Here is a 12,635-nt window from a genome sequence, read left to right as displayed (position 1 = left end):
AACAAACACCATATTTGCATATTCTCAATTAGAATAAGTATCTGGCATTTTGCAACACTAGCAATCACATAAATTCGAAATTAAACGTTTAGTTACTGTTCACTGTACACTGACAGTTCAAATGCCTTTGAGCCTCTAACATGGCATACTTTGATAATGTTCAGATTCAGATATAAGTGGAAAGTTGAATGAACATTTTTAATTACTCCATAACTTGAAAACAAATGAAAATCGGATAAGGACATATGAGTTTTTTTACATTATTTTCACGGATATAACACACTCCCAGAGTTTGGTGCGCTCCTCCCTACTCATCCTGTATACAACTTTTATAATATTTTTTTTCAATTATTTCATCAATATTTATAGAAAAAAAAATTATTGAAAAATCAAAAATGTTGTAGGGGGTTTAAACATTTCAGTAATAGGCACCAAGAAAATCCGATAGTTATTCTCTCGGTTATTCCAAAATAATCGTTATTATTAAACTGTATAAATTTGAAAAATGGTATATAAATCGTGTTTTGTACCAGGATGTAAAAATACAACAACTAAAACACCTGAAAAGTGTTAACAAGAAATTCAAATATACAACAAAAATAGTTTGAAAGAATTGGTCGTTATGACAATATGAGTTGTAATTATTTTTGTTCCCAGGATCACTTTAACTTAAATGAGATTCAAATTGAACTCATTTTAATATTAAGTTTTTTATGAGTTTATTTTTAACGTGATTATGTAATGAAGTGAGAGCTCAAACTATAAAACGTTTATTCACTTTACTTCTATAGTTCTATATATAGAAAAATGTTTCATTTATACGTAACAAATAAATAAAAACTGTATTTTAACAGCACACGCTATGTTGCCTGCAACGATAACCTCGTGATCATCAAGCAGAAAATAGCCCAATGTTTTTATTAAACCTATAACAACTGAAAACCAATGAGAATCGTTATCTTATGTAGTTAAAAATTTGAAATTTTTACGATTTTCAATTGAATATTTAGATATTATTATGTATTATTTTAATAGGTTTTTTTGGATCTTATTTTAGTTTGCGATTGTCGTATTCAAACTTAGTGTTCTGATATTATTATTATTATTGAATAGTTAATTTCATTTACAGTGGTGGCAGCGAATAGTAAAAAAGATGTTGTTACGGAAGTGAGTTAAGAGTTGAGACATTATAAATTATACACTAAAATTACAGACAATTTATAAAAAACTGATTATAACTAACCGTATAATTCCAATAATCTCGTTGCCTTCAGTTCCGATGGGTCTATCCATATTAATAAGTTGCTAGGTATTTCATTAATCAAAATAAAACTGTCTAAGAGTTTTTTGAAAATGCAAACTTTTCGTTCCATTATTTGATCTTTATAAAGGCTCTGTACAATATGTATTGTCAATAGATTCGAAAAACCCAGGTGAAGATGTCATTCTTGATGTTATTGTCCCTCTTAGACAACTTTATCTCCTTTATATCCACAACAACATTATTAATAAATGACAAGTATGACAATGATATCAAGAACATTTCTTCAATATTTTTAGAGCTTGCTCTATTTATTGGATATGATGCGTCAAATAGAATGTTGATGTGAATAATTTAAATTATATGTGGTAAAAAACTTTCAAAATTCAAGCCAGTTATCCTATAAAATTAGTGAATTGTTTCATCTGTTTATAATCAAAGCGATATGTGGCATTATAAAATTATTGTCTAGTATGATACATCTCAATTATATAAACAATACGGGGTGCCGCTGATGGTGGCAGAATCCTTTGACCATATTTTTTGCTTCTTTAGGTAAGTATACAGCTACCATCCTAAAGTTTGCTTATCAGTAATAAAAATAATAACATTAATGATAGTAATAAACATGATAATGAAGATTCTATATGATAGTTTGCTTAGACTGGAATCGCTTCTTTATGTGCTTCACATTGCTTACGCCGATCATGTGATAGTTGTGATCACCGAAAAATCAGGAATAACGCAGCTTAAATTGAACAAGGCTATGATACGATAGGGGGATGGATGACAGATTACGGACTTCAACTCGTAACGGAACAAACTGATGTTTCTCACAAGGAAACCAATACAGACAAGACTGCCCATTGAGATCGAGACAGACAAAATCGAGTCTAGATGCGAAGTAAAGTATTTGAGAGTGACTTTAGATACGGAGATATCTTTCTGGCCTCACATACAGCAGACAGCTCGAAAGGCGGCCGAGAGGAAAGTATCTTTAAGCCGCAAATATTAGCGGACCATGGCCGAGAAACGAAGGTTGCTGATTGCAACAACTTACTCAATTCTTCTGTATAGGGCAGAGGTCTGTCCAGACGCCCTAAAAATAAAAAAATACTTCAAAGTGATGACGATGGTGCAGAGACAAGGTGCACTGAGAATCGCCAGCTCCTACCGGACTGTCTCTGCACAGGCTGTTCTGTGGTGGCGGGTATAATTCTCGTGGACCCCCTGGATTTCAAGCGTAAGAGGATATACAGAAGCTGCTGAGATATAAAACGACAGGATGCAGCAACCATCGAACGCGACGACTAATAAAAAGGTTTAGACCCAAAGTTCGGAAATGTGAACTTGTACATTACCCAGCTTTTGACCAGACAAGGTCTACTTCGGAAGGAATATTAACAAAATAAAGTACAATTACCTGAGTGTACATGTTGTGAACAAGACTCAAATGATGATGTGTAACCACTTGAGAGATTTGAGAGAGGAAGTAGAGAAGACTGTCGGCAGCATAAACCCTCTTAATATAGTCCAGGTGATGCAGCACGAGGCAGAATGGTAGCAACTGGTTGCTACCTACGCAGAAACAATTTTTAGGCAACAGAATGTAGAAGGCTGCCTGGTATGACGATATAATAGAAACGTAACAAACGGAACAACATACAAGGACAGACTCACCAACCAGAAATAATATCACAATAGTTCCTGATTAGACGGAGATGAAGGAAGATAGCGATTTAGATTACGAGCGTCCCACATACCCATCAGCTTTCCTGGGGGAATCCGTTACTTGGAAGCTACAGTATTTAGAGATAATAACAAAGTTAAAACAGTGGGCAATTGAAAATGTGAATAAATATCGGTAGTTCCCAATTTTTACTCAATGTATCAATGTGAAAATTATCGTTGTATAGCACAGTAAAATTTTTATTTTGCAGAATTTCCTGACTTATAATGAGTTGGGTTATAATTATTGGAGTATTGGCGCTTCTCGGAAACTATGATCAGGTTAACACGATCATGATCTGAATATTCGTAGAGTTATCCGGATCTTGTTAACTGTTGTTTGGAAACTTAGAGAGATTAGCCGTATGATATCATCCTTTCTACTTTAATATATCGTTAGTTCTACTGCATTTATGCGATAGTTGATTGGCCTTCATTATAGGTCATTAAGGGATGGCGTCACAACCAGACGACATATTGTCTTGAGGGAAAAATATTGCGCTATTTACAATAAAATTATTATCAGTAGTGGTGTTTTTTTTCCATTGTTTTAGCCACAGTTATTCATTTTAATGAAAAAAGTTCTCGAAACAATCTTCTTGAATGAAATAAAATCTTTGTTTGTCCACCACGTTAATATGGCCGACGATTCAAAACACATTACTCGACATAAATTATTGAATGAATTTGCCATTTTGTGTAATGTGTGTGTGTAAGTGAATCATGTCGGCAAATAATTCACGTTACAATTTGAGTCAATTCATTTAGTAATGAATTGTTATCACAATTAAATGTCTGGTAGTTGTTTAATAGTCGATTATTATCTCTTGTGATATTTGAACATACCATTTTTGGGGTATACTTATGTCGTCTGGCGCAAATGACGTTACGTGATACGTTATCTTAAGTATTTTCATATTTGATCAGATAAAAAAATAGTTCATAGTCATGATTGCATAATTCTGTTGCAAATTATATATACTTTTGGATTCAAAAATTGTATAATTTCATGTTTGTCAGATCAGATAATCGAAAATGTGTCAATATAAATTGTTGAATTATGTAAAACCTAAATACTCAAGTAAAATATATATTATGAGGGTAAATAACAAGAATAAAAATTGCAAAACAAATCGTTCATCGGGAAAAATATAAGAAACCTCCAATGTCTTGAAAACTTTTATCTAGTTTATATCTAGTACAGTAAAAATTAAATGAGTCATCTGGATCGTAGCCTGCTGGACGTCTAACTGGTTAACCTCAGGGTCAGTTACGGAGGGAATTTCTCATAATTTATTGTGAACTGAATGTAATTTTATTGTGTCTAATAATTTTATTTATTCATAATATTTGAGACCATACAGGGTTATATCTCGGATGAAAAGCTTCGATCAAAAAGGAAATTTTTATTTTTAAATTGATTATATAAGCAATTATAGGATCTTTTGAAAATATTCTATTCTATAAGGATTAGATTCTCCTCAAAAATCATCATAAAAATTAATTAAATTGGTCTACCGTACTCGGGGCCTGACAATAACAATATTCTAATTTCAGAAAGTATTTCAATTTATTTGTTGTTGGTTGAAATGACTTAGATAATGCTACTTTAACTTTGAATTAACTGTCTACTCCTACTACACCATCAAAACAGTTTGCGACGTATCGCATTCTATCGTAAAATATTTCCTTGCATTTAACCTTTGTTTGAACCCAATCACAAAAATGTGTCCTCCAGTGTTATTTTGAAGCAGACATCTAACTATTGATTTGACACATTTCATTTGCGTCGCAAACTGTTTTGGTGGTGTCCCATTCTATCGCAAAATATCTCATTTTATTTAACCTTTGGTTGAACCCGATCCCAAAAAGTGTGCTCCAGCGTTACCTTGGAGCACACCATCGGTAATATCGGGCGACAGTTCTAATTAACCCACGTGCGAAAGTAACATAAGTATAAGTGGAGGATTTAAGTTTCTAATGCAGAAGTATTCGTAAACTCATGAATTTATTGATAGAATAATTTTTAAAGTTAAACATGATTCTATAATTGGACTAAATATTGGGCACATTGTTTGATAAGCTTTTATCTTAAAAATGATTGGATTAATTGAAATATCTTGTATACTATTGATTTCAATTAACATTCGCGTTTCTCAATTATTCAGTTAAGACTAGAAATTCGATTTTAATACCGTAAATCGTATAATTTTCCTACAATTTTCGTGCCTAAAATCCAAAAAAGTTCACTTTTATCGTGGTTTCAACACACAACACAAAAAATACCTAACAATATGGTATTCACATTGCATAACATTGTCTATCATAATAGAATTTCTAATCCGAAAGATATGATTGAGACTTGGAAAAATTTTGGACGTACTATAGTCCAAGAGCTAGCTGCAAAAAACCTGGCATATCGAGTTACCAGATGAATATGGTGCACAACATTGCTATATTTTTTCTACGGTACATTTTTGGACATAAACTGTACCTATCGAGTAACCGCTTGAAACTGATTTTAAAATTTAGTTGAATCTGGTGCTAATCTCCATGGCACGAGTAACCGCTTCAAATTATAATCAAATTAAAGTTTAAACATTTCTTATTAAGAAAATACATAGTGCCACTTCATTTTTAGTGACAATTGCCTGGCACGATATTTTATATCCCTGCTTATACAACCATATAACAGAACCATTGGGAAATCAATAAATAAACATCAAGTGTTTTTTCTATTCATACGAATATTTTATGAATGAAGTATAAATATAAAATACAATGAAACTTTTCTCATATATTTCACTATAAAATTAATAAAAAACTTAAATATGTAAAAATATACATTAAAACATATATATATATATATATATATATATATATATATATATATATATATATATATATATATATATATATGGAATTATTATTAAATGTTATCATGATCATTATCATCACTATCGTCATGATTATCATCAATGAAGTCTCCGTCACTTTTATCATGATTATAATCATGGTCAACCTATTTTCATAATGATTATCATCGTTATTATCCTCATGATCACTATCATTATTTTCATAATCATCGTCAATTATCAATTTCATCAAGCTCTACTTCATCAAGTTCTACCATAACAATGTCTTCAACTAAGAGAGGTGTCGGATCACCTTCGAACCAAAGCGGTTCAATTTTATTGTCATTAATTGTCCATCTGCATTATTCTGGTGAGAAATTGATGCAGTTAGCTTCTGTAGCATTTTGCCACATTGAAGTTACATAAATGGTTCGTAGAATTTTTTGTTTCAGTGATTTCCACCATGATGGAAGTTGAGTTGAATCAAATATTTTTACATTTTTCATAAAATATTCTGTAGCATCATCTCCTATTCTTCTTTATATTTTTCATTTAATATAACGAATTTTCCATAACACTCAGGATGATATCCAGCATCATGCATCGTTGTAGGAAAATTAATATCGTGATACTTATGTTTTCTTTGCTTACGAAACACGAGCATACGCTTAGACTTTTCAAAATGAGCTTCATCGAAGTCTTTCAAATTGTTAGCTGGACCACATAAAAACACATCTTCATTGTTGTTGCTCCGAAGCACTTTCTGCACTTTTTAAATAATAATTAATAGGAAATACTCTAAAAAATTTTCAAACGACGTTTTAAAGGATCACGTGCGCACTGCACCACAACTAGTTCAATAACTGAGACGCTCAATGTTCGCATCAAGTTTGGACAGCGTTTCCATGTATCTTTTTCTAATGTTAAATTTCTCTCTCGGTAGCATGGATGAAGCGTAGTAAAAATTATCTGCTCACAGCATACCTGAGAAAGCGACGCTCATTGTTGTATCTAATATTACTATAAGACTAGAAGAAAGCGACATTAAGTCTATGAAAAATGTACATGAGTCTTTCTCTCTTTACTCCAAAATAGTCCTTGACTAGCCTTGATAATATATGAATACTAATAGTATAGGGCTTGAAGGAATATAAAGTATATTGCCAGACATTTGTCACTACAATAGAAGGGACACTAATGTATTTTCTTAATAAGAGATGTTTAAACTTTAATTTTATTATAATTTGTAGCGGTTACTCGATAGGTACGGTAAAGAAACAAAAAAAAAATTTAAAAAGTGTCGTGCCATGGGATTAGCACCAGATTTAACAAAGCACTTGTTCATAATTATTTTTTACTCACTTGAAACTAAATTTTAAAACCAGTTTCAAGCTGTTACTCGATAGGTTTAGTTTATGTCCAAAAAATATTTGCCCTGGTACTAAATGATTTTTTCAATAGTTACAGTGAGTAGTATCATTCAAAAATACTTCATCCGGTAACTCGATAGACCAGGTTTTTTGCAGCCTCTTGGACTACTACTGTAATTAGGAGTCAGCAGACTTTTTTGCGGGTATATCGATAGGCTTCCGAATATTTTCAAATGTCACAAGCAATTTTTAACCACCAGTAAAATAAAATTCAATCACAACTCATTGCAATTGGAGAGGGGCCTACCTAACACAATCAATGATTGTAAAAAGCTGTCCAAGGTTATTCAAAATACGTAGTAAACAAAAATAGTAAATGCCACATTATATAGTTCACATATTTATATTTATGATTGTGGGCTATACTATAGGTTATAGTATATTATACAACACTCCACCAACACTTACAACTAAACTGTCTGACGCGAGTTTCGATAACCACTGACTGAAGACAAACTGGTCTTCAGTCAATGAAGACGATCACTTAGTTATCGAAACGCACGTTAGACAGTGTAATCGTGAGTGTTGGTGTATTGACGGTGTAAATAGTGTATTTTGTACAGTATTTTTTCTATACGCAAGACATTTGCAATTTGGTAGATTTACCTGATCAGTTGTAGGCTTCTTTCTAATATACAAATAAAAGATTATGTCTTTTTACCACATAAACTTTATATTAATTTAACTGTCGCTACTTCTAGGCATTTTAATAATTAAAAAATTATTATTTTGAGTTGACATCAAATGAAATAATGGCGAGTAGAGAGAAGGAGGAGTATCTTATATGAGAAAATGTCTAGCTGGATACTATAATTAACAGTTCAGAAACCTTCCAGAATGGCACTGCTGTAGACAAAGCGTATGGTATGAATGAGAAATTGTAGATTCCTCTGAAATTTTCCCTAATGCTAATGTGTGCCACTCTTATTTAACATTACGATGGTGTCTTCTTCATATACAAAGACTTTTTCTCCTTCCTTGTACCCTCAATAAATGAAATACTAGAGGTATAAATAAAGAATTATCAAATGCAAATGTATGTTATTGGTTTTATTCAAGAAGGATCACAAAGCAGTTACGTCGCTTCTATGGAATTAACTTTTTCATTAGATGACAGGATTGTAGCGTTAAGAAAATCATTAGTTGCATCGTGGAAATAGTTGCTTTTGAATGATTAAGATGTATCAGTGTGGAATCATTGTATTATGAATATAATAACAAAAAATAATTGAATGTTGATGGGCTTGTGGAATAATGGCTTAATAACTCTAAACTTCGCTTCTAACCTTTACACTATCACGCATAGGTATTCTAAAACAAGTTCATAATTTTCTATACGTAGATTGCTCATTTGAACTCAATTTTATTAGCCTTTTGTAGCCTGAATTTAATTTGCCGTAAGAAAATTTCTATTCGGTTAACCACTATGTAGAATCCAAAATTATGTAGGTATATTTGAAAATTTCATTGAAACACTTGAAACGTATTGAAATAATATTCCACCGACCCTGTTCTATTGTCAAAATATGATATAGATTTTCCTTGGTGATCCTAATATTATTATAATGACGAAAGTACACCTGATTAATTGAAATCGATGTTTAAACAAGTAATACGGAAATTGTTTGACTACCGTAAATTGAGGTCTTGAATTATCTGTTCCGATAATATCGCAAGCAAACACTGACCAAAATGACATTTTAAAATATCAACAAAATTTGCAGAAATTAAGGTAAATATAATGAATTGGAAATTTTTGATTGTTATCGAAGTAATTTTCTCAAAACTTGCCGTAGTTATAAAAAATTACTATTGCCTAAAATGTAGTACGACATTTATTATTTAAAAAATGGACGAACCATATCTACTATTTCTCGAAAAATTTAATTTTAAAGAGAAAATATTCGGATCAAATGTTAAAATTATTTCCGCGGATTACGAAACAAAGTCAAAAGATTATTTGTTTGGGAGGGATGTCAGATAAACTGATATATAATAGTGTGATCTTTCATTATGACCTATTGTTACTACATGGTCCATCTAACTCGTAACAAAACATCGTACTAAAATCATTCTCAGCTGAGCAACCTTGTTAAAATCTCTCGCCAATTAATCAATTTGATATTTCTTCCTCATATGTCAGTTTTAGGCACTAAACACCACATTGCCCCAGATTGTCTTTCCTTCATTAAACAATGCTTGGTTACTTCTATGTAAAATACTTATATAGTACTTCATATTTCAAAGTATCTTCCACATACAAAAAGAAAGTCTCCATGAATTTTTCATTATTTCCAATTTTTTAATGGAACTTTTCAAAAAATTAGCACTGTCATCTCCGTTCCAATCAAGCTACAACACTTTAGTTATATGTCCCATGTAAAAGATACTTTTATTCCTTCCTACTCATAAGATAATCTTTCCTTCTATGGGTGAGACAGATATAATATAAAAAATTTCCAAAATCCATGGTATTCGTACAACCTTTGCTTGACTTCCTACTGCTCCTACCTCAAACAAATCAACTAACCTCTGTTTATCATAAATTCCGATATGTCTTTCAATAATTTATCATCATAGAAACATACAGGTATTCTCATTTCCTTTCCGATTCCAGATCACCTTCTTCTAATGACTAATGCCGATAATAGTAATTTTTCCCTTAAAACTTTCTGAAAAGACCACATTTATAACATAGTGCAACAAACAGAAAACCTCACCATAGGTTTTTTATACGACTTTTTGGAAACTATGATCTGAATGTTCCGGAAACTAATCTGGATCACGTTCATTGTTGTTCAGAAACTGGTGGACCAGTGGTTATAGAGGTATGCGGTTTTTATACCTTTCCGAATTTCAGTATGAGTTTTTGTAAATCATGGTTTAAATTTGAAATTTCAACCAAAAATTGAACGCTGTTTCGCTGAATGTTCGGAAACTAACCCGGATCACGTTCATTGTTGTTTAGAAACTGATCGATTTTATTCGGTTTTAGTCATATCATATAATCCTTTCAACCCTGGTAGACCAGGGGGTGAATGCGATCAGCTGACGGGTTGTTTCATTTGTATATGGTTATTTAAACTTTGAAAATTATCTAATCACCTGGCTGTCTACTACCAATTCTCATGAGAAGCGTAATTGGTTAAAGAGGTATGCGGTTTTTATACTTTTCCTAATTTCAGCATAAGTTTTTGTAGGTCATGTTTTAAATTTGAAATTACACCCGCAAATTGAGCGCTGTTTCGCTGAATGCTCGGAAACTGTGACCTAAATCTCTTTCTAGGTTAGGATCCGCAATCAGCTGTTAGGTGATCTACCTAAACTCGAGTTGTACTTTCCGAAAAGCAATTTAGTATATACAATGCTCGGAACACATTAATATTTTTCTTTAACTATAATATATACCGTGCTAAAGACAGCTAACAAATTTAAATGAGAAATGTCTCGGTGAATTACTTCGAGACGTCATTGGCAATGAACGATGTGCGCGGAAAAAATATTCAATGAATATCGGTGATTTTCACAATGTTGCCATTTTTCATGCCGCGACCGATCATTATTACCTGAACTAGACAGAACCGTTGTCGGTGCATTCCTCTGAATATAAATTAGGTTAGGCAAAGTTGGTTAACCCTTATTAGACTTTCAAAACGTTCAATTCAAGTAATAACTGCTTAGACTTTATGTAAACAACGAAATATTTAATATGAAAGTATACCTACATATAAGTACCGTTGGTTTCACAAAACACTATTTTAATTATCCACGTAATTCACTCGTTTCAAAGAGGATAACATTTGATCCAGTCTATACGCACAATTGCTGTATTCTAAAGAAATATAGTAATTTCATATCTCTTACTGATAGTAGGATTAGTCACATCGATTTACATAGATATGTGCAGTACTACAATGTAAAATGCTCAGCATTATTACAAATGCGTAAATTAACAACTCATAGGCGCGTTATTAACATTTTGAGAAAAATAATAAAAAAGCAATTACTTCAATAATGTGAAGACAGACGAAAGAAAACTTAAAACTAAATGCAACGTTAATACGTAAATTCTAAGAAGTACATCACCTGTTGTTTATTATATTAGACAAATATGTATGTTTCTTAATTAGAGAGCTCATAGGCGCACTTAACTAAATTTTTGATGTGATTGAAGTCGATCGGAAAAAACAATCGAAACTGAATGAAAATATCAACAACACATATAATGAAATAGTAAGTCATCTGCTGCAATCATTGGGGATAACTTATCGGCTCTGATTATCTCATAGGTTACTATAAATAAATTTTTAATCGGTTATTTTGGTTCATATTTATATTGTAGATATGTAAGAGAAAGTTGTGGTAAAGATTTTTTCAATATGAGGTACGAAAAATTTTATAGATTACGTCGAGTTACAATTAAAAAAATAATAATCGATTATTATCGTTTGCTAGAGTAACGTTCCTTACAATTATATAATGAATCGACCGATAAAAATATTTCGTAATAATATGAAACGTACAATTATTGTAAATAAGTTGAGAAACATTGTTGTATGAATGTTGTGATAAAGGATCTATAGTATCTCCTTTTCTTGCCGATAATACTCAGTGTTTACAACCTATTTATTAATCGCAATCATTTAAGAAAGATCAGGATGTGGAATGACTCTAGCTGCAAAAAATCTTCATCTTCTAGCGTCTGCAGATGTCCATTGAGGCTGCAATGCCCTGATAAAGCTCCTGTTACTATTACCAGGAATATTTTGCCTTGTTCAGCTGCTGTACATTATTCCAGAAACTTTTCTCTATCAATCTTCTCTCATAAAGTTTTCTTCTTCGATCTGTGTCCAATTCTACAAAAGGGTTCAGGTCCTATGAAAAGTTCATCTGCCCCTACTTAAGCAAATCTTTCTGGTATTTCATTTTCCCAATGTTCCCCGAAACCCATTGGAGTTATTCTTTTTACGTAGCTTATTTAACTTGTCCAGGTATTTCTACCATATTTTCAACGATGTCAAGATGAAATTATTTAGTTAGCTTTAGGTATTAATTACGGGATTTATTTGAATAAGGACCGATACATTGAATAAATTGGCTATAGACTTTTTGACGACCACGCCATAAGCTGTCGCATTCAAAAATATATAGTACATGTACACATTCATTCATGATGTTTCTCACCCTCCGATCGGATTCCCGGAACCTTTTTGCGATCAAACAATAATCATTTGACCCCTGACCGATCGATACTTGACCCAGGGTATTCCACATTGCTTTATTTTTGGAATTCCTGGTCACCTTTCTTTCAGAACCTTCTTAGTGTCCTAATAGCCTAAATACGTTAATCCTATCCTCTAC

At 32.1% G+C, this 12,635-nt stretch overlaps 1 protein-coding gene across 2 annotated transcripts in view; it reads right to left on the bottom strand.

The window, feature by feature from the left end:
- LOC130446434 (ATP-binding cassette sub-family C member 4-like) overlaps positions 1-11,514 on the bottom strand; it is a 42,563-nt gene extending 31,049 nt beyond the window's left edge. Inside the window, exons 1-2 of one of the 2 annotated variants that reach the window (XM_056782705.1) lie at positions 11,282-11,365; positions 11,000-11,183 (exon numbers count right to left, since the gene is read on the bottom strand). The gene's annotated coding sequence lies outside the window, so the exon portion shown is untranslated. Of the gene's footprint in view, positions 1-10,999; positions 11,184-11,281 lie in introns of both variants that reach the window. The other variant, XM_056782713.1, reaches the window with a different exon arrangement.
- Positions 11,515-12,635: the final 1,121 nt, after the last annotated feature.

Source organism: Diorhabda sublineata, chromosome 1 (genome assembly GCF_026230105.1).
Source record: "Diorhabda sublineata isolate icDioSubl1.1 chromosome 1, icDioSubl1.1, whole genome shotgun sequence".
In the NCBI taxonomy this organism is placed as follows: Eukaryota; Metazoa; Arthropoda; class Insecta; order Coleoptera; family Chrysomelidae; genus Diorhabda; species Diorhabda sublineata.
Note: the sequence above shows the minus strand (reverse complement) of the source record. Positions and strands in the feature narration are given on the sequence as shown.